We start from the raw sequence: 22,563 nt of genomic DNA on the forward strand, positions 1-22,563 counted from the left end.
TTTTTCCTTCACAGATGCTGCCAGACCTGCTGAGCTTTTCTAACAACTTTGTTTTTGTTCCTGACATTCAGTTCATATTTAGTTCTCAAATTTAACTATGGTACCTGAGGAGAAATGTTCATATTTTTATGTTTTCATTGTTGTTGGTTTTCCCTTTGTTTAATGCATAGGAAGGTAAGAATATTTATCTGGCTTTGCTTCATGTCCTTTGATATTCCTGTCCAACTAAAATCCCAGTTTTGAAGATTTCAGTTGGTCTGGCCTTTTGAAGTGTGAGTTCCACAATCTGCATTAAAACATGCTTTCTGATTTGCCACACAAAAGAAAGGAAATTACAAACTAGAGTTGGAGAACACACAAAAACTGGCCTTCCACACTGAGGGCCTCCAAGTGAAAAACACAGTCAATAAAATCAAGAAAGTTGTAAATATACTGAATTGACTTCAAGTTGATTCATACAGTCATAGAGCTGTATAGCAAAGAAACAGACCTTTTGGTCCAACTTGTCCATGCCAACCAGATATCCTAAATTAATCTAGTCCCATTTGCCAGCATTTGGCCCATATCCGTCTAAACCCTTCCTATTCACATTTCCATCCAGATGCCTTTTAAATGTTGTAATTGTACCAGTCTCCACCACTTCTTCTGGCAGCTCTTTCCATACATGCACCACCTTCTGTGGGAAAATGTTGCCCCTTAAGTCCCTTTTAAATCTTACCCGCTCTCCTCTAGTTTTGGACTTCCCCACCCCAAGAAAAAGCCCTTGGCTTTTCACCTGATCTACGTCCCTCATGATTTTACAAAACTTTATAAGGTTGCCCCTCAGCCTCCAATGCTTCAGGGAAAATAGCCCCAGCCTATTCAGCCTCTCACTATAGCACAAACCCTCCAACCCCAGCAACATCCTTGTAAATCTTTTCAGAACCAGATTCTAACTTTATAAAATGATATAGAGGACTTTAAACTTATGGGACCATACAGAATAAGTTAAGCAGTACAATCCCTGATAAATTTAAGTACTCCTACATCAACCACCTCATGTTCCCCTAGTTCTCATCCACCCCTGTAAAAGACTCTCACTTTAATTCACACATAATTATACTTTTAGTCTGTCAACTGTTTAGATTTTGGCTCTTGATTTATCATTTCAACACATTCCTCATCTTCATCTGGGTCAAATAGCCTAACCCAAAACAAACAAATAATTTATCATTATTAATTTAAAACATGCACACTGCATTTTAGTGCTCATTTTCTCATTCAATCATAACTCATTTCTTCAACAAATTAGATTAGTTTTGAAATTAGTACGTCACAGCTACAGTCCATACATTATCAGTACAAATCTAATTGAGAAACTTCACCACCCAGCACACAAAGCAACATTCAATATAGACCCAACGTATCTTCTCCTAGTAGAAGTTTTGATAATATCTATAGAATTACTTCCAGTGAATAAAATAATCAACTTAAAGAAGTCCAGAGACCCTCTCAGGGGCAAATTAACTTCCCATTCCTTATCATTCCTGTCAGAATGACTATAGACTATTTCAATCTATGCCCTTGACTAAGCTAAGAATTTGCTTTGCATCACTTCCTTCTCTAATGAGCTACGGTCCACTCTGATACTCCCCATAATTGCTGTCTCATTGAGTACAATTATGAAAAGGAAATTATGATCGTGCAAAACTGGCTTAAAACTACAGAAGAAAATGGAGATAAAATATTTTAAAGGAATAGTTGGGTAAAAATGTTTTGTCTTTTTGGGTCTATGGTGTGCTGAACTTCTTTACGTTAAAAAAAGTGATCAATACTGATTTTTCCGAAACAGTCTATGAAACAAATTGGGGCTATTGAACAAGCTAATTTTAAACTCTTATTATCAACAATTCAGAATATTTTAGTATTATTTACTTTACCATGCCTGGCCCCCTACAAAGCAGCCTACATTTCAGTTATGTTGTGCATCATTGGTAATAGTATTGCGTTCGGCTGCATCAATGATCTTACAGTATTAGCAAGAAAAATGTCACCATTGCCAGGGATAAGGCATAGCCCACAGAGTTAATACCTATTGCGTAAAATCACAATGACACCAATTCTAGTTCAATGAATAAGAGGTATCTTTCCACAAAATGGTTATTATTAGATTAAATTAGATTTCATTGTCACGTGTAACTGAGTACAGGAGTTGCTCTTCTCTGACGCCATGTTAGAAACAACAGTTAGAATTAAAAACAAGAACTGAAATTAAAGAAACAGAAACAAAAGAAAAAGAAAATGTGCAAATAACTCTCACCACCACCACCTTCATGAGTCCTGAGCCACGTTCACCAATGCCGCCTGTGCTGGACTCACCCATGCCACGGTGCTGCCACCGCTTCACCGCCGCCAATGCCACCACCTCGAGTCCTGTGCCTCGTCGCTACCTGTGCAGGAACCACCAATGTTGAGATTGCCATGCTGTGGCAGCACGACTCGCCGCTGGGATCACCACGCCAATGCCGCCACCATCTTGGACTCAGTTGAAGTATCAAAGTCCACAACCTTCCTGAAGAGATGTAAGCATGTAACCCTTTGAACCAGAGTTGACGTCAGATCCACCATCAATGTCGGTGCTACTGCTACCACGGTGAGTCCTGTGCTGGGCCCACCAACATCAAAGTCTTCATGGTCTAGCACCATCTCTCGCCATTGGGCCCACACTTGCACACTTGCTCCTCTAGAGCACAAGGTAAGAGAGCACTGTAGAGAAAAATAGAAGGGAAAAAAGAAGAAAAGGGAAATGGACAAAATTAGCAGCGGATGAGCAGGAGCCCGAACACTGCCTCTCTGTCGCTGCCATCTTGAATGTCCTAGGTGCAAAGTGTTGACATGACTATTCTAAGGGTATTAAATGCAAACTTGACTCTGTCTTCACCTTATGCCCAACAAGATACCTTCCTGAGGAGATAACTGGTTAACAAACCGAAACAGATAATCTTTTACCACCTCCCTAAATCAGGGGTATTCAGTCAAATTCATTTCAGCTAATTCATCTCACAGCAAGCATTGAGATATGTAATACTAATTTGCTGCACCAAACAGTGTCTTTGCCAATGGGTCAAACCTGGAAGCCACAGTTTATATTTTATAGTGACATTGTTGATTTCATTCCACTTTAGAAAATGCAATTATTATTTATCTTCTTGATTCAAAGTATAATCATGGCATATTTAGGAAGATGATAGGCTATGTAAGAAATCTTAAATGTTTTATTACATGTTTTTCAGCAAAGTTTGGGTATCAAATGACTAAAATGCTTTTAAATCACTTTAATTACAGGACTTCATACAGCATGTTGATTCACAATTGTTTCTTTATAACCACCGTATTTAGGTTACTTGGTAGTCATTACTTCCCTTTAAGATTTCAATCTTGATGTAAAATGCTCAAAAACATATTTGAAGTCAGCATTATAGAATGCCACATTAATCTTTTGCCTACATAACAAGAGTGACTGAAGACTATTCATTCTATAAGAAATGCACCAAGCTATTTCCGAGATCAAATGGCACAGTACATAAAGGCAAGTGATTTATTCTAAGTTGTTGCTGTTACTGCTGTCTACTTGAGTGACAATGAGCTCCACACCTATAAGAACTAGAAACACTTGAAACGCATAATGGACAACTGCATGAAAATTAATTTTAAAAACAAACATTTAATAAACAGCATTAATTGGGAAATCTTAGTATATGTACCAGCTTAAGTTTCACGGGAACATTTTACTCCTTGAAAGATTGCGGTTTCACATAAATAACACAGCAAAGTCTTCCACCAGTGCCTTGTGTCAACAGGCAAGATTAACTACCTCACAGAGCTTGTTTCTGTCAAGTTAGAAACTATCCAAACTCACTATTGTTATCAAATTTGACTGCTATGAGTCTTTCACACTAATCAGTGAAAAACTAATTCAATATCAGTGGTGAGATGTTCTGTGCATTACGGATTGAGGATAATCTGTAGCCAATTCTGCTTCAACATCTTTGCATCATCTTGGATAAAGCTACCAGGATCAGGATCAATCAGACTTTTATAAAGCAGATAAGAGTATTTGCTGGTTGATGTTGAGCAGCTCTGGCTGCTCCACCTCCCACCAACTCCCCTGGTGCTGACTTGAGTGAAACAGATCCTAACATTGCTACTGATTAGACTCTAAACACCCAAACCCATCACGGGAGGGCAGCTCTGTAGCCTTCAAGGATACAGTCTTGCAAGAGACAGCTTCATTAAAGATGAAATCTGACACAACAGTCGTCTCCATGACGCCGACTGATCTGTAAATCAAATCCCATCAGTCCCCGTCTCATAGGAGATTTTGGATTTATTTAGATTAAATGGATTAGGTAAAGCCCTGGAATGGTTGAAAGTAGGTGATATGTTCATTTAAAGTCAGAGTCAGTAATCCTTGCAGTAAAATGGTACAGGTGACAGAGAAAGAGAGACAGCATTTGCAGTGGGTCTCTCACCCTCTTGTTATGTAACGTCTTAACAGAATGTTCACCCAATCTGAAGTCAACTGTAAGTTCTGTGTGGTGGGGACAAGTCTTTAATTCTTAATTTGATAATATGATTCCAACTTTAAAAAATCCCATAGTGGTTTAACAAATTTAGCGACATATTTTCACTTTAAGTCAATACCTAAAACAGTCACCCTAAATTTCTCCACTAATCTCTTTTTGAATTTTCATTTAAATTGACTATCAGTGGTATTTTAAACTTTTAAATCTATTTTGAGGAGTCCTGCCTGTGATTTTTAATTTTTTTTAAAAAGTTCATTCACAGAATGAGGGCGTCGCCAGCTAGGCCAGCATTTATTGCTCACCCCTAATTGCCCAGAGGGCAGTTAAGAGCCATACACATTGCTGTGAGTCCAGAGTCACATCTAGGCCAGACCAGGTAAGGATGGTAGTTTCCTTCCCTAAAGGACATGCTTGAACCAGATGTTTTTTTGTCCAACAATTGGCAATGGATTCATGATCATCATTAGACTCCTAAATCCAAATTTTTATTGAATTCAAATTCCACCATCTGCCATGACAGGATTCAAATCCAGGTCCCAAGAACATTACCTGAGTCTCTGGATTAATAGTCAAGCGATAATACCACTAAGCCATTACCTTCCCATTACCCGTCCCAGTACAACCTGGCAGACAGGTGAGCTACTAGAATTTATTAGACACTTCAGGCTAGCTATTGCATGTGATTTAAACGAGATGTTGACACTGATGCCTTGTGTAGTGAGCATGGATACTAGTGATTTGAGAAATCAACAGAAGCAAGAATGGACATGTTTACATCCCAAGATACTTCATAAACATTTATAAAGAGAAATAAATGTTAATTCAGGGAATGTGCACTAAGAATGGTGTGGCCAAACACTTGGTGAAAATGTTGAGTTGTGAAGTTTTTAGAAATTAGAAAGAAGTGGAGTGCAGAGAGAGATGGAAACAGGAACTTCCAAATAGAAGAATGGAAGCAGTTCTGCCACCGCAAGAGTCAAGAGAAGGAGAGAAGAAGAAAATAATGCAGTGAGGAGTTTTCAGGAGGAACTTTATTGTAAGTTGGGGTAAGAATTATAGATGACAACCAATATTTTGTGATTAATGTATTGGAAGTTGGTATGGATCAGGGTAACCCATGAACAAATTTTGTGTAAAATACAATAAGTACAACAAAGATTTTGAATAATTGGATGATGTAGTATAAGAGTTCAACAAGGAGAATATTAGAGCACTCATGTTTTCAAGTGATGAAGGTAACTGTAAAGGTTTCAGCAGTTTTAGTGTAAGAGGAGTTGAGCTAAAGATAGAGGCTAAAGACAGTGTTGTGTAAGTGGAATTAAGTGCTCCTCCTAACGGAGAGGTTTTGTGGTTGAAGCACCACCCCAGATATCAAGTTTAGGAATGTTTTAATACAACGAAACAGAGCGTCATGAAGACAGATGGAATTAAATGCATTGGTAGTCAGCAAGTAAGGGTATTATTTCAGCTTCTCCAATATTAATTTGCAGAAATTGTGACTCAATCAAGACTTGTTCTTAGGAAAACAATCTAAAAGCACTGAGAGATTGAAGAAAAAAGGAAACAAGGTACAGCATATGTAACGGTTTTAGTAAATTGAATGAAGACCGGGGAGAAGTGATATATGAGAACAATCGAAGAAAAGCCAACATGGAGACATGAGAAAAAGCCTTTGGGCAAGTGATGATCTGGTGCTACATTTGGTCCCCTGTTTCTTGTATACTGATGTATAAGTTCTACTTTAGGAATGGATGCAAGGATGGTCAGTATATCTGTATATCTTTAAGTGACATGCTCATGACAATATCACTATATCTTAACATGTAATCTGCGGGTTTAACAGGTGTCATGCTTCAGCCTGCCTTGGATCACTTGAAGAGTGACATAATAATGGATACATGCTCTTCGGTTGCAACCTAATAATTTAATGTTAGCTGAGACACAGATGTGACTGTGAATGCAATGTTTTAATCTAATAGTTAGCTGTAATAAACATCTATTGGATTCTTCAATACACAATGTCATCCAGATTTTTCATGGCATGAAAGATAATATAGGCATTGTCACATCAAGAAAATACACTTCTATTGGCAGACTCACATCATCATTCCTTTTATGATTTGAGGCATTCTGTCTCTGAAACTAAGATGAGATACTTTGCCAACAATACAATCGAGCAATTAAATATACCTGAATATCGCAGGCCACATGGTGTTGCTTGTATTCCTATTCCAGACTTGCCCATGCCAAAGCCTTCCATTTCATAGTAATCCACAACTCAATGGGGAAAATGCAATACAGTATCAAAAGTGCTGCTACATCAAGTGCACTGTGGTTTTCACATATCAAAGCATTAAAATAGAATCTAAGCAACACAGGCTTGGTACATGACACATAAAACATTTCCTCTTCATTGATAGTCTTTGAAAATGTTTTTTGTGTCCAATACAAGTAGCGCAACATTCAAAGAATGGGCCCCTACTGGAGCATAGCTCAAAAAGAAAAGGAAATTGAATGGGTACTTGAAGAAATTAAACCTGGAGGGCTGTGGATAACAAGACAAGGAAAGGGATTGCTCTGTAGTGAGCCAACATCAAATTGATTAGTCTATTGGCCTCCTCAATCCTCAAGAAGTCACAGTTATAACAATTATCATTAGAATAATTATTTGGGTTAAATTTGTGGCAGAAATGAAGAGGGAATGAAATGGAAAGGTTGAAAGCAACAGTAATGGCTGAAAGGGAACATAAAGGTCATTTTTCATAATGCATCGGAGGCAATACTCTGTAAGAATGCATCTTCTTCTGTTTGCTGATTAAACTCCATGCAAAAGTGGGCATAGTTCAGAAGAAAATTCAAGCCTTCATAAACACAGTCTTTTATAATATACCTGGATTGAAGGGAACATCCTTCTTGTAATAACTTTCTCATTTTAAATAACTCAAATCCATTCATGCTAAATCTCCGCAAAGTGGAAAAATAATCAAATGATACATCTGATAATATAATCTACAAACATGTATGTTAAATAAAAAATGAAACAACATCTAAAATACAACACAGATTTTATGATCTTACATTTAAATTTTACATTCTCAGTTGGAAGAACAATAAAGTTCATTACCTGTCCTTATAACCTGTACATGGATTAGCCTCTTAAACATAAACCTAATATGTGACATTAAGACTATCACTTGGAATAGCCATATTTCACTTCTGCATCAACAGAAGCAGTGGTAAGAGATTTCCCTTGGATTAATATTTCCTGCTCCACTTTTTTTTGATCTTGAAAGACCAAAGGCTATTTGACAGAGCGTTATCATGTGTATTTGATCATCATCAAATCATCAAACCCCTACGGTGTGGAAACAGGCCCTTCGACCCAACAAGTCCACACTGACACTCAGAGCATCCCACCCAGGCCCATATAGCCCACCTAATCTACACTATGGGCAATTTAGCATGGCCAATCCACCTAGCCTGCACATCTTTGGACTGTGGGAGGAAACCGGAGCACCCAGAGGAAACCCACGCAGACACGGGGAGAATGTGAAAACTCCACACAGACAGTCACCCGAGGCTAGAATCGGACCCGGGTCTCTGGTACTGTGAGGCAGCAGTGCTAACCACTAAGACACCATGCCACCCTCTCAGATCACAGTTATCAAAAAGGAAAGATTTTGTCAACCCACATCTCTCCATCCGCATACACAAAACACGTCAAAGGCCACCAACTGTTAATTAAGGTGAATTGCAATTATATTCCTCTAAGTTGTCAGCTATGGATAAAATATAACACCTCTTGTAAATCCTAACATATAAAGAACATAGGCTCTGAAAATGTCTAATCGATTATTGTAGTAAAACTTGCAAAATTTACCTGGAAGATATGAAAGAAGAAATAAAGTTATTCTTTGTGAATAATGATAGGACAGATGCGATGCATTTTGAGTCATCATAAAGAGTCTATTTCAACTGGACTAGTGATCAATACAAAAAGACAATTCAAACCTTATAATTATATTATAACTGTCAGGTGAATGATGAATTGAATTGTAAAAACTCTTCTTTTGATCCAGAGACTGTCCTGGACATCTGAGAAACAGAAGGTGGAGAGAGGAAGGAACGTTGAGATAAAATTTTATACAGAAAGGGAAGAGGTTGCTGATTATTCAGGTCAGAATGTATGATGTATACAGGTGTGCCAGAAGTTATGTACATAAATACACAGGGCCCTGTTTTATGTAGGCAAAAGAATTTTTCATAGACATTGTACTTTTTCCAAAAACAAAAAGCATCATGGAGACAGTCAAACTCTGCTGCACCCTCACAGCCACACCATGACCAGTCAGAATCTACCTGTCTGCACTGAGAATTATGATTGACAGTTAACAACCGCATTTTGCTGCATCTCCATGCCAATTTTGGCTCAACCAGTCAGCAATCTCTGTTTAAAATGGTGTCTCTTGTTTCAAGCCTGTTTTTTTTTCCATCAAAGTTGAAACAGTTTGAGTGTGATCCCAAATAAAAACAAACATCCTGGAAATACACAGCAGGTCAGGCAGTATCTGTGGAGAGAAATCAAGTTCAGACATCAGGTTAAAATGACTGTTACCTCTGTTTCTTTCTATGGAAGCTGCATGAGCTGCTGATTAATTCAAGTATATTTCTTTCTGTTTCAGCTTTCCAGCAAATGTAGCATTTTGTTTCATTATGATCCCACACTTCTGTCGGATTCTCGTACTCATTGATTTCTAGTTAGACATACCATTAACCTCACAAATTGAGGGTCTCACAGATTCTATTTTGCAATATAATACAAGCAGACAAAGATATGAACTAGGAGCTGAAGTAAGTCATTCAGCCCCTGGAGCTGCCCTACTTTTCAATAAGATGTAAGCTCTGTATGGGTTAATGAGGCAATGGCATCCCATATATGTCAAGAAGAATAACCCTTCAGTAATACCAATTTTCCTCACCAAAGCAGTACGTCTAGCAAAACTTGCAAGCACCAAATATATATATATTCCAGAGAATGCAAGTTGTGATTTTGAGGATTTTGGTTGATGTAAAATGGGTGACTGGAGGTGATAGAGAGGGAGAAAGAGCCTTTTTGCTACTCTGCTGCTAACTATGATAGTCTCCGAGCCAATCACAACGTAAGAGTTCCATCAAACTGATGTCTTCTATGTATTGGAAAAGTCTTAAATATATTGTCTGTTTTAAATTCAACACACGTTGCAGGAAAATCCAATGCTTTAATGAACTTTGTACCTAGAGGAGTCATTGATCGAGCAATTGATATTTTCTACAGGATGGCCATCATGTGATTGCATGGCTGTGCATCAACCTGTCTTGTGACATAAGAGTGCAGGTATATTCTGCAACGTCCAGGCAGGTCTGTCAGAATCAGTAAAAGTGGAAACTGTGGAAGCAATAATATTATGAGACAACAAGGTGTAGAGCTGGATGAACACAGCAGGCCAAGCAGCATCGGAGGAGCAGAAAAGCTGACGATCTAGACCCTTCTTCAGAAATGGGATAGGGGAAGGGGATTCTGAAATAAATAGGGAGAAAGGGGGAGGCGGATAGAAGATGGATAAAGGAGAAGACAGGTGGAGAGGAGACAGACAGGTCAAGGAGGCGGGGTTGGAGCCAGTAAAGGTGAGTTAGGTGGGGAGTTAGGGAGGGGATAAGTCGGTCCAGGGAGGACGGACAGGTCAAGGAGGCGGGATGAGGCTAGTAGGTAGGAGATGGGGGCGGGGCTTGAGGTGGGAGGAATGGATAGGTGGGAGAACAGGTTAGGGAGGTGGGTATGAGCTGGGCTGGTTTTGGGATATGGTCGGGGGAGGGGAGATTTTGAAGCTTGTGAAGTCCACATTGATACCCAAGGGTTCCCAAGCCCACCGCTGAAACAATAATATTATTACTGCCGTGCCTGTACATATTTTTCCATTCGCTCATGATCAGTTATTCTTTCTCCAAATCAAAGAATACTGTTGAAACTGCCTGAAAAACTCCCCTCTGTCTGCTTTGCTGAAAGTAGCAGCAGCTGTAGGTTTGGTTTGGGACAAGAATCTTAAAATAAAACTTTAGCAATGCTAAAAATATCAAAGCAAAAATGTAAATGAAGCATAAAGGAATATCAGAAGTAAAATAAATGTAAATCTTCCACACAACAGTTGGTAAAATACTATGCACATTGAAGAAATCAACTTTTAAAGGTCAGATTACACAGACAGCATTGCATAGTTTTACAAGGGCAAGAAATATAATGGCAGAGTGATCTTGTCCCAAATCCCAAAACTCAGCATAGGATCAATCATTCATGGGTATAATGCCACTCATGCTGCTCTGCATTCCATCTATATAAAAGCTTTTGAATACTTTTATAACAAATTTGAATTGTTGAGGATCAGGCGCAGAAAGCTGCCTGACTCTGCAGAACAAGTTCTTACCTGCTGAGATTTTGTGCTAGGAAGGTTACTGCATAACATTGACCTTCATATTTTAAGTTTTACAGCAGTTCTACAGTCATTAAATAGAAGATTACTTGGAAAATTACAGGTGTAGTTTTGGGGTAGGAGCTAGAATGAAAGACATTTTGTTCAATCAACTTCAATAACTGACAACAATCTTCACTGAAACGTTTAGAGGAAAGGCAAAAGGCAACACTATCAGCACCTTGAAAGCTGCCATCATTACTTCATACTAATCAAGGAACAGGACGTTCCGGTCAAACTAGACCTTTCTATCTTGTTTCATTCACTCGCCTCCACTCAACGTTCAGGGAATGTCTTGGGAATCTATGAAACAAAAGTACTTTGTCTCATTTTTGGAGATATTTCCTAGTTATTTTTCTTTTCTCTGAAACTTTTTTAAGGTACTTTTTTTTGATAACCTATTTATTGAAGATCATGCTCCTGAATCAACTCCACAGCATAAGCCACTGCTTAGTTGATTTAGAAGGTGAAATGGACCTGAAATTGTCAGCTGTAAAAGGAACTGTGTACTTTAAAATGTATTTGTATGTTTCAGTCATTTCCCTTGAGATTGAAATCTAATTTGGCTGGTAGATCATGCGTTGCTTTGTCAAATACATATTAGAATAATAAACTTCACATTGACGTTTGATACGTACTTTTCAGTGCACAAAGGTATGGTCTCTCAGTTGGTTTCTGCATGCTGACATGAACTTCTGCGATAGTCCTATTCATCAATAGCTATATAAAGAACAAGGATAACAGAGGCAAAACTTCAGCGCCACTTCTGTTTTATTCACTTTGATGCTGAAGGTATAGTTGGCTTAAGTGCATTATTACCCTTTACCTGAGAGATGGTGTCTGCTTTTTTTCCTGAATCACTGAGCAATTTGATAGAAATGATTTATAATAATAATTTAGAGGATGATTTGGAATAAACCATATTAGTGAAATCCCATGTAGGTCAGGCTAAACAAGAAAAACAGGTTCCATTCCTAAAGGATGTTAGTGAACCATTTTAGGTTTTCTAACAATTTGAGGGCTTCATCACCACTTCTTCTTTTTCAATTTTGCAAAACTGAATTCAAATCCTCAAGTCCTCATATTAGAATTGACACTCATATTTTCTGCATTGTTAATCCAGATCTCTGGTTTACTAGTCCAGTAATATAATCACTACATGATCTTATATTCTTCTGTAAAACAGAAACTTAAATATCATCAGTATGGCATCTCTCCTTAACTTTTCCCCTGCAATCCCACTTCTTTACTCATATATTGTAGTATACTCCTATATTGTACACCTAGTATTGTATTATTGCTATTCTATAAGGAACTTATGAACATTTTGGTCTCTTACTACCATACAGCTATTTCTGCTCCATGCCCACCAAGTTAAAATTCCATTGAGGACTCTCTGTGGTGTGATACAATCCTATTTCCTTTTTGGGTTCTTTAAGATTAGGCATTGCTCCCGAATATAGTTGCCTTAACCTCAGGCAGTGAAAGTCAGAATCCAGGGACAATTAACCAGTTCTGCGAAGTCTGATCAATGTCTACCTGAAAGACAGGAGCCAGTCGAGATTATTACCTCCGTTGTCATAGCATTTTATTCTGCATTAGTTTTTATTCTGATTGCAGTTTTCCTGGATATCACAAGGGTCTGGGTGGAATCCCTCAGCTGAAAAGGGAATAAAAGTTGGACTCTTTTAATAATTGATCAGAAAACTAAATGAGCAGGTATCACTTTTAAAATGCACAAAATTTTACTGAAATAAGCAAGCATGCAATTCAGCGTGTATTTTGAAAAGCATAAATTGCAAAACTAAATAAACCTGGAAAAATGAAAATAGCTAGTTCTCATTTCCAGTCAAGAATCGGAGAGTTTAACTGAAAGTGTGGCAGAGATATAATTTTAAAAAGGAAAGGACATCCATTAAACAATAAAGCAAGGTTACTTTTATCCCTATTGTGAGACATATTTTAAGGTCAAAACAAAGCTTTTTCTACGAAATTTAGTTTCAGATATTTACAGCAATTTTGGAGGGCTTGCTCAATTAAATATTTTATAAAAGGTATTTATTTAATTCATAATGAAATTACTCCATTTAATTTCCCATATTTGGTGAAAGGGCCTATTATAATGAAGATATCTGTTCGGGGGAAGTAGTGGCCTTGTCCCTAGACAAGTAATCCTGAGATGAAGGCAAATTGCAACAAAACCTGATAAAAGGAGTGAAACTGGCACACTGCCCAATATAGTCCAAGTCATTGGAAGTGACAATGGCACACACAGCCCTGTTGGTCCTGTTATGTCCTCCTTACTAACATCTGGGGACAAGTGCCAAAGTTGAGAAATTGTCCACAGATGAGTCGAGCCACAGCCTGACATGATCATTCGCACAGAATCTTATGTTACACTCAAAAGCCCAGGTGCAACCATCACCATGTCTACTGACAGGAGAGACCCGCTTATGGTTGCCATACAGTGGTATAAGTCAGGATGGAGCTGCCATCGATCAGAAACTGATCTGGACCACCATATAAATGCAGTGGCTGCAAGAACAGGTCAGATGCTCAGAGTACTGCAGAAAGTAACTCACCTCTTGACTCCTCAAAGCCTGACCACCTTCATCAAGGTACTAGACAGGAATGTGATGGAATAATCTCTATTTGCCTGGATGAGTGCAGCTCCAACAACACTCAAGGAGACTTGGCACCATCCAGGCCTGCTTGTTCTGCAAAATTTTACTAACACTTTCTCAAGGACAATTAGGGATGGGCAAAAAATGCTTGTCCAGTGAGCAATGTCCACATCCCATGAATATTCAAGCAAAAGTTCTATAAAATGTTGCTTTGACCTCTTCTGGGAAAATTAGACCTTAGGCAACAATTATGTTGGTCAATGTTCTTCCTTAGTCAGAGCGCAGCTTCAAGTGAGATATCAAGACTGATATCCTTTTTTCTGAATGTGACTTTAATTGTCTGGCTTTGCATTATATATTTACATTCTTGTACATGAGAGAGATAACCAAAAAGTACCATTTAGCTGTTGATGGATACGTTTCACAAGCTAGTTCTAACACTTGTTAAAAAATGTTGGCTTTACTGTGAATTTGTTATTAGTGGATAATGTGAGTAATGATACAAAAGATGGTCAAGGCAATTGTTCAGTGTTTTATGGCTTTCTCAGCTATTTCAGAGGCCAACAGAGTCAATGCACTTTGCTGTGGACAAGTCAAGTTTAGGCCAGTTGAGGAAAGGATAGCAGATTTCCTCCCCTACAGGAAATTAATCTGTACAGCAGTCAATAATATTTGAATTTAAACTCCACATGCTGGCAGAGTGAGATTTGAGCCTTTGATCCCAAATCATTCAGCTGGGCCTTTGGATTACCACCATGCACCTTCTCCCCAAGATATTAATGATCACTGACAAGCTGGACATTAATAGGATAAAAGGAAAATACTGTGGATGCTGGAAATCTGATACTAACGTGTTGGTCTCAACATGTAATTGTGTTTCTCTCTCCACAGATGCTGCCATTCCTGTTGAGTTTCTCCAGCACTTTCTGTCCATATTGATCTTGCAAGGTATCTCTTTGAGGTTAGGGTGAGAGACCCATATGGTCGCCATCCTAACTCTATGTACAAATGAATAAAACACACTTCATAGAATTACAAATTTGTTACAGCACATTTGACACATCAAGCCTGTGCCAGCTCTCCAAATGAGAGTCATTCTTCTGTCTCTTCCCCCTAACCCTGAATACTGTTTCTATTTAAGCAATAATCTAATGTTTTCTTGATTGCCTCAAATGAAGCTGTCTCCACCAAACTTCCAGGCAATGTGTTCCAGACTTTAACTACTTGCTAAGTGAAGATTTGTTTCTCACATCTCATTTGCTTCTTTTGAAAATCACCATTCTTTTTTAGGGAAACAGTTTTGCCCTATCAACTCTGTCTAGCCCACTCATGACTATGAAAACTTCAATCAAATCTCCTTTTAATCTTCATCCCTCCAAGAAAAACAACCCCATCTTGTTCAATCTATATTTATAACCAAAGTTTCTCATTCTGGAATTATTCTTGTAAATTTCTTTGGCACTTCCTCCATTGCATTCACACTCTTGCTAAAGTGTAGCAGACATAATTATGCACAATAGTCCAGATGAGGTCTACCCAGTGTCTTATACAGTTCAGTATAATCGTCTTGTTCCTCTACTCTGTGCACCTCTAAATATAACATGGAATACTGTATGCTTTACTAATTTCTTGCTCTACTTATTCTATCCCCTTGAGTGACTTATGCAAATTTACACCCAGATCATTCTGTTGCTGTACACCTTTTGGAATAGTACCATTTATTTTATACTGTATCTCCATAATCTTTCTACTATAATCCTTCTCCACATTGATCTTTGTCTATCGCCTATCTGGCAACTCCACCAACTTGTCAATGCCTTTCTGTAGTTTTTCACTGTTTTCACAGTTTACAATGGTTCCAAGTCTTATGTAATCTCCAAAGTTGAATAATGTGCCCTGCAAACCAAGATCTGGAACATTAATATATACTGGGAAAAACAAGAGTTCCAAAACCTACTACTGGGAGTTACAGTACAAGCCTTTCCCCAGGTTGAAAAATATACTTTAACCATTGCTGTCTATTTCTTATCCATTTTGTATCCGTGTTGCTACAGTCTCTTTTATTCCATGAACTCTAAGTTTTCTCACAAGTCTGTTATGTGGCACTGTATCAAAAGCCTTTTGGAATTCTATGTAAACCATGTCAACAACATTAGCCTCAACAATTCTCTCTGTTAACTTTTCACAAAGTCCAGTAACTTAGTGAAACACAGTTGTACTTACAGAAATCTGTGCTGGCTATTCGTAACTAATGCACATTTTTTTCATGAGACTACTAATTCTATCCAAATAATTGTTTCAAGAAGTGTCCCAAAAACTGAAGGTAAAATGACTGGTCTGTAATTGTTGGATTTAGCCTTGCAACAGTTTTTGAACATGGGTGTTATGTTTACAATTCTCCAGTCCTCTGGCACCACCCCTGAGTCTAGAGAAAGAGCCTCTATAATTTCTACTCTCACTTCCTTCAATACCTTTGGATGTATCTCATCTGTTCCCAATGCCTTTTCTATTTATAGTACAAACAGTCTATCTAGAACCTCCTCATTATAAATTTTGAACACTTTTAGTGATTGAATTTCCTCCTTGGTCACAATGGCTTTAACTGTACCACCTTCCTTTGAAAAGACATATTTAAAAATGTTCATTTAATACTTCAGCTGTTACTTGCCCCCAAGTGTAAATTTCCTTTTTGGTCCTGAATAGGCCTTACTTCTCTTTTTACTGCCATTTCACTGTCTTTGTGCCAACAAAACACTTTGGAGTTCCTTCTCATATTAGCTGCTAGCCTTTTCTCATAATCTCCTTTTGCTTCTCTTGTTTGTTTTTTCTCCTCTCTTCTAAGCTTTAAGTATTCAGCTAGGTTCTCAATTGTATTTTCTACCAGACACCCGTCATAAGCACATTTTCTCTTTTTTCTCTTCATCTCATTCTTCTCTTTCTCGTTTGCCCTACCTTTACTTATTGAGAGAATGTGCCTTTGCAATGCCTGACTCATTTTCTCTTTAAAGTAGCCCATCGTTCAGCTACAGGTTTTTCTGCCAAATGTCTGTTCCAACCTATCTGCCTTCTTCTTGCTCTGGATTGTCCTTTGTCATTTTTGATCAACATTCTAATGATGCAATGATCACTGTCTCCTAAACAGTCCCCCATTGACACTTGGTCTACTTAGCCTACCTCATTCCCAATAACCACCTTTCTTGTTGGACTGGACATATATTACTTCAGAAATTTCTCTCAACACAATTTAGAAATGCTTAGCCCTTGCTGCTCTTTACGCTACCACTATTTCAGTCGATATTTGAGAAATCAAGGTTCCCCATTATAACAACTCCATGATGTTTGCACTTCTTAGTAATTTCCTTGCAGATTTGTTTCTATACACCAAAACCACTGTTTGGTGGTCTTGGCCTACAGTCAGCATTGCACCCTTTATGTCCCTGAATTCAAATCAAATTGATGCTGTCCTTGAACCCTCAGGGACATCCTCTTTTTGCACACTGCAATTATATCTTTAACCAATATTGCTACCCCTCCTTTTTTGTCCTTTCCTGTCTTTTCTTTGTGCTGTCCTTCTTTAAGCCATGTTTCTTGTGACAAATTGAAATGAAGCAAAGCATGAAATCTACCGCTGAAGCTCTTGACTGACAAATCTATCCCTGTGATTAAAGCTAGCCGCAGTTATCTTTGTAGTGGCTAGTGCAGGGGTGTAACAACAATTTTGATAATTAATAACACTATACATAAATGTACAAACTTTAATCATGTGACCTTTCTCGCTATCTAGAAAATGTTCCTTTCATACTTCTTGCAGGTAGTTATGTGTGTGTCTGTTGATATATCTCAGAGTGCAATGGCTGATTTTGGCCAGTATTCCTCAACTGCTACATGATCTGACTATAACGTCAACTGAAGAGAAGCAGGTAGGAGTTAGCAGTGAAAAGTAAGGGAACTTTAGCTGACAGGTGACAAAAACTTTCTGTCCATTAATGTTATTTTAATTAACTTAGCACTGTGTGCGAGCAAGACCAGTTAATAGGAATTTATCTGCTAATATTTTGGAATTTTAAATGAATATCTCATATGCTCTGCTTGAGAACATGTAGATAATCAGGACAGGAAAATCATTCAAATCCCTAAGTTGCTGAATCCAATATTTTACTGGTTCCTGTTCACTCAATTCCAAGTTTTCATACTGTTGGCGCAAAAATGTTAAATGGCATGCTTAGAGCCTTCCCAAGAGCAAATCCAATTTAACTTTTAAGTTGCATTTACATTCTTTGGTAGCACTCAGTGATAACATTCTCACCTCCAATTCAAAATGTTTTGAGTGCAAAGCCCATCAAGAGAATTGGACACATAATCTAGGTCAACTCTTCAGCACAATACAGAGAGAATGCCTTACTGTCGCAATTGCTGACTTTTGGCTGAAGCATGAAAACAAGAATCTGTCTGCCCTCTCAGATGACTATGAAACATCCCATGGTTCAATTTTAAGGACAGCAACGAATTTTTTCCAGTATTATGGTCAACGTTTATCCCTCAGTCTTCATCAGTTAAACAGTCCAGTTATTTATTACACTGCTGACTTTGGGAATACAAAGTAGGCACAAGTAGGCAGTTATGGTTTCCTCACTACAATGACTGTAAAGTATTTGAAATTTTGTAAAAGCCATTTCTGAATTTTTATATTTTGCCCACCCCTGTACTGCACCCTGACATATAAACATGAGTATAAAAGAAGGACATTTTCAATTTAAACTCTGATTTATATAATCATTATTACTCTATACTAAGCTGTCTACATCACTATATAGACCACAAATTTTCAGCTACAGCACACCATCATTTTTAGGGTCCACACTGGTGCCAGTGCTAATAGCAAATACAGAGTGAGCTATAAATGTGCCTCGGAGCAAACAAATTTCTCCACAGACATCTTAAACAACAGTACACAGATGTAATTAACAGCAGTAAATGCATCAGATATTATTAGGAAATGGTTTGGAATTGATTTGTTGTCATAATTTAGAGACTACAGATATTTATTTGCTTGACATCACATAATTTGCTTTTATTTTACAGACATCCTACATAAAAAGATTTTTATATTCCCCCTTTCATCAATATCAAGGGTGATGTCATTGTGGTAAAGTGCTGCTATAAATCTATTAATTTTATCTCCATTAACTGAAGACAAAAATGATTAAAATAGCACCATAAATATGTACATTGAACTGGATAGGACATCTGCCCCTGCACGAACTTGCACACAACACAGAGCAATTTGTAGCATTGGTTGTTCTGAAAATTGAGCCCTTCAGAAAGCTCACTTTGTGGTAATAATGTGCAGTTCACAGTACCTCTGGACTGCTTGGACTGCTGTTTCACATTTTCAGGAACCAGAAGAAAAAGTTCTGGTAAGACTTTCAAGTTCATATATAAGTCGAACAAAAAAATGCTCAGACTTAAAAAAAAACCCTTCAGTGATTTTACTGGATACTGTGAGAAACAAAAAGTTGTGTACGGAAGAGATCAATTCAGAGTGAGAATTTAAACACAATTGAGATAATAGTCAAAGCACCTGACAATAGATTCACTTCTACCAGAGGTGATTCCTTCAGTGATGATCTAGAAGTGACAGTTGAGAAAACTATATTTTATTCCAGGAATGAAAAGAAAAACAGGACATGAAATCCAAAACCACCTATACCTCGTACAGTGAGCGCTCAACATATGTTCTGTATTACCGTAAATTAAAGTAAAATAAAGATGTTAATGGGAAAACATACAGCCTCAACAAATAATAGATTGGAATGATTTCAGTGCGACACTGTTCTGCTTCCTCTACACATGAGAAGATGCATTTTAGTAATGGATTTAACACTTTGTCATTTTGGATTGAATCAAAAGGTCTGGCAGCATCTACAAAGAGAAAGCAGGGTTAATATTTCAAGTCTAGTCACCTTTCTTCAGAACAGATAGTAGTTAGGAAAAGGTGATATATATGCTGAATGCAAGCTGTAGAGGGAAGTGGGGAGTAGAATGAATGGGTGGGTGGAAATGGAGCCAAGAGAGCAGAATGGAAGTTAGGGAGATAAAGGGGTGGATGATAGTCTGCCAGGAAGAAAGAAAAGCTGATATTAGGGACCATGAGTTGGGGAAAATGGGTTAGCTGTGCTGAAAGCCTATCAGCACTTCTTTCTCCCTGGCAGACTATCATCTATCCATTGTCACCCTAACTATCATTCTCTCTCTCCTTATCCATCTATCTGCCCAATCCATTCTCCTCTCCAAATCCCCTGTCTTCAGAATATATACTATCTTCCTAGCTACTATCAGTTCTGAACAAGGGTCACTGGACTCAAAGTGTTAACTCTGCTTGTTCTCCAGTGACACTCTCAGACCTCCTGCAATTTCTGTTTCTTATTCAGATTTCCAGCATCCAATTCTCTGTTTTATCACTTCGGATTCATTTGGTTTGTTTTGTTCTATAGTGGAAATGGCCTTTAAAATAAATACATGCTTTCAAATGCATTCACACCTTCTAATTAACGTGTTTTTAAAAAATTGTTTCATTTTTAAAATAACACTTTGTCTGATATATTCAGTTCCTCACTGCCTCGTTTTACAATATTGTATTATAAGTGCTTTGCACTCCAAAATACCAACAGGTGCAAGTGCACAATTTTGGTGCTAGCCAGGCTGGCTGCTGTTTTGGAGAGGGTGATAGTGCATCCTTAGACACTTGCTGAGGAGTCAGAATGTAATGTCGATCAGGGCATAGCACTGTGAGGATGACGGCGTTACTATTTTATTGACTATTGGAACTCAATGGTCTGGTTAGTAATGTTACAACCTTGTACAACAGCAAACCGCTCTTATCCATGTTTTTTAAAGGATAATCAGCTACTTCAGGTAGTTACTATTTGATTCTACTGACTCTTTCTGCAATTGAGCAAGTGTTGGGTACTTTCCAAAACTGCTTAAGCAACTGAAGTCTACAGGCAGTGGTCTGGCAGGTACCTTCTGCTTGTCCTGCAATGGAAGTTGAGACATTGGTCATTAATGCTGCATTGTGGTTGAGTCCAAAAGTGTTATATTGCAGTAGGCCACTAATTCCACACTGGAAAGGATGAACTTCAAGTTCTCTGCAAACCCTTTGCCAAGTTGATGCCAGACTTCTCCATGCATCTTGACACTAACTGCAGAATTCCTGGTTGGTTTGCCATGGCACTAAACACGTCATTATGCATGACCACTCTGTAACCCATCTCATTTGACATTTCTTCGGCAGAATTCGAAAGAAATCCTTGAACTTTTCATGGCACTTCATCTAGGTCTAATTAGAAGACTTTGTCTAGAATGAACTGCCAGAGGAATTGGTGGATACAGGTACAGTTACAACATTTAAAAACATTTGGATGTAAGTTCATGAATAGGAATTGGAAGGATATGAGCAGACAGGTGGGACTACTTAAATTTGGTAACATAGTTGACGTGGACTAGTTGGGCTGAACGGTCTGTTTCCATGCTGTATGACACTATGAACACTTGTTCCATTGTTTCTGCCCTGTTTGGTGAATTGATAGATCTTCTCCTTCTTTCTATCTCTGGCACCAATCCTTTCAGCGCATTGTTGGAAAATGTTGAAGCCATCACTTGTCATGTGGGATAATCCTCTGTCTTTTCCTGGTCAGAAACAGTTATGCAATGACTTCCAAGACCTGTTCTAGTGGCATTGCAATTTCCCTTTGGAAACGGGCTAGCTTTCGGTAGTAGAGCCTAGTTTGAATTTATGGTTGCCTAGTACAATTTTGGAACCATGCCCAGACGTGCAGACAGTACGCTTAGCTCTAGGTACATGTTACAATCATTTATATTAGCAGGTAGCACTATGCAATAGGTATCCACTATCATGATCTCTGCATCCATTTCAAGCTTTGAACAATTTTGTAGCTTTCTTGTTTTGTATAAGTACAGCTAACAGGCTAAGGTACAATGTGTTCAGATAGCTTCACTCTTACCTACAGCCAGGGTAGAATAATTGTCCTTCTGAATGTCTGGAGGACAAAGATTGCAAACAAAGATTATTATTACACATTTTAAACATTATTGACACACAATAATAATATAATTAAAACAACTGAGAAAAGAAATCTGTTTGAAATTCCCTGGTGATAATTCAAAGGTTTCTTTGTTCCCTGTTCCTGTTATGTAAACATGAAAGAGGTCATTTTTCAATTTCACACTTTCAGCAGGCAACTTACCTCTCCTCCCTTGGGATCACAGTTTGGAACTTACAGTGTGTGTTGCATTTACTTTTCTTGACCATTATTTTAAATTATGATTACAAGGTTACATTCTAAACTCCGATGCACACGTCCGGCATACATGGCTTCACTCCAGAGATCACAGAATCCACTTTTTTAGTGTTTATTTCAAAAACATCTCCTTAACATATGTGAGTGGAATGCTCTTACAGCTTCCAAAACCTGTGTTTTCCTTGTCCTTCAATTAGCAAGTTGCACAAAAATGTATTTTATTGTATGAGGTACAGTACAATATTGAATTGCATTGCCACAGGGATTTATCTTCATTTTTAGCATTTAGGCAACAAACGCAGGGTTCGAAAGTTGACTGTGGATGCAGTGACTTCATTGGCATTTCAATATCATTTTAATCACAAGGCATTGCCTTTGGCCAATCAGTATCATTAATAAATATACTGTTGCAGCTGAATGGGCAGTACTTAAGGTTGGATACAACTCGAACAATACATCTGATTATTTTAAACATTATTTTCTGTTCTGAGTTTGGCAATATTGCAGATTGTCTCTGGAGTTGGCATTGCAGTCTATCATGTTCATTCTG

Source organism: Rhincodon typus, chromosome 23, assembly GCF_021869965.1.
Source record: "Rhincodon typus isolate 14 chromosome 23, sRhiTyp1.1, whole genome shotgun sequence".
Classification (NCBI taxonomy): Eukaryota; Metazoa; Chordata; class Chondrichthyes; order Orectolobiformes; family Rhincodontidae; genus Rhincodon; species Rhincodon typus.